This window comes from Chiloscyllium plagiosum, unplaced genomic scaffold (genome assembly GCF_037043375.1).
Source record: "Chiloscyllium plagiosum isolate Xiang-an unplaced genomic scaffold, Cpla_swu_hap1 HiC_scaffold_35, whole genome shotgun sequence".
NCBI lineage: Eukaryota > Metazoa > Chordata > Chondrichthyes > Orectolobiformes > Hemiscylliidae > Chiloscyllium > Chiloscyllium plagiosum.
Genome location: NW_028270173.1, coordinates 6,313,808 through 6,315,201, shown reverse-complemented (window position 1 = coordinate 6,315,201; position 1,394 = coordinate 6,313,808).

The window sequence follows — 1,394 nt, the reverse complement described above, 5'->3', positions numbered from 1 at the left end:
TATGTGGATGAGCCATGGGAATGGCAGGGTTATAGAGGTAGGTCTGGGTGGGATGCCTTTTGGAGGGTCAATGCAGATTTGATGGGCTGAATGGCCTCCATCTGAACTGTATGATTCATACAGGTGCAACTTGGAGGGTACAGAGCACAGCAGGCTTTATTACAAGTGATGTGAGTATGAGACATTCGTGATGAAGGGCTAATGTCTGAAACATCGACTTTCCTGCTCATTGGATGCTGCCTGACCTGCTGTGCTTTTTCCAGGATCATATGTTTTGACTACGAGAGTAGGAAATTCTTGCTGCATTTGTATAGAGCCATATTGAGAATGCACCTGGAGGGCTGTGTTCAGTTTCAGTCTCCTCATTTAAGGAAGGACATACTTGCCATAGAGGGAGTGCAGCAAAGATTTACAGGATTGATTTCTGGATAGCCAATGAGGAGAAGAGTCATAGAGTCATAGAGATGTACAGCACGGAAACAGACCCTTCGGTCCAACCCGTCCATGCCGACCAGATATCCCAACCCAATCTAGTCCCACCTGCCAGCACCCGGCCCATATCCCTCCAAACCCTTCCTATTCATATACCCATCCAAATGCCTCTTAAATGTTGCAATTGTACCAGCCTCCACCACTTCCTCTGGCAGCTCATTCCACACACGTACCACCCTCTGTGTGAAAAAGTTGCCCCTTAGGGTCTCTTTTATATCTTTCCCCTCTCACCCTAAACCTATGCCCCTCTAGTTCTGGACTCCCCCACCCCAGGGGAAAAGACCGTGTCTATTTATCCTATCCATGCCGCCGTCATGATTTTACAAACCTCTATAAGGCCACCCCTCAGCCTCCGACACTCCAGGGAAAATAACCCAGCCTGTTCAGCCTCTCCCTGTAGCTCAGCTCCTCCAACCCTGGCAACATCCTTGTAAATCTTTTCTGAACCCTTTCAAGTTTCACAACATCTTTCCGATAGGAAGGAGACCACAATTTCACGCAATATTCCAACAGTGTCCTAACCAATGTCCTGTACAGCCGCAGCATGACCTCCCGACTCCTGTACTCAATACTTTGACCAATAAAGAAAAGCATACCAAGTGCCTTCTTCACTATCCTATCTACCTGCGACTCCAATTTCAAGGAGCTATGAACCTGCACTCCAAGGTCTCTTTGTTCAGCAACACTTCATAGGACCTTACCATTAAGTGTGTAAGTCCTGCTAAGATTTGCTTTCCCAAAATGCAGCACCTCGCACTTATCTGAATTAAACTCCATCTGCCACTTCTCAGCCCATTGGCCCATCTGGTCCAGATCCTGTTGTAATGTGAGGTAACCTCTTCGCTGTCCACTACACCTCCAATTTTGGTGTCATCTGCAAATTTACTAACTGTATCTCTTAT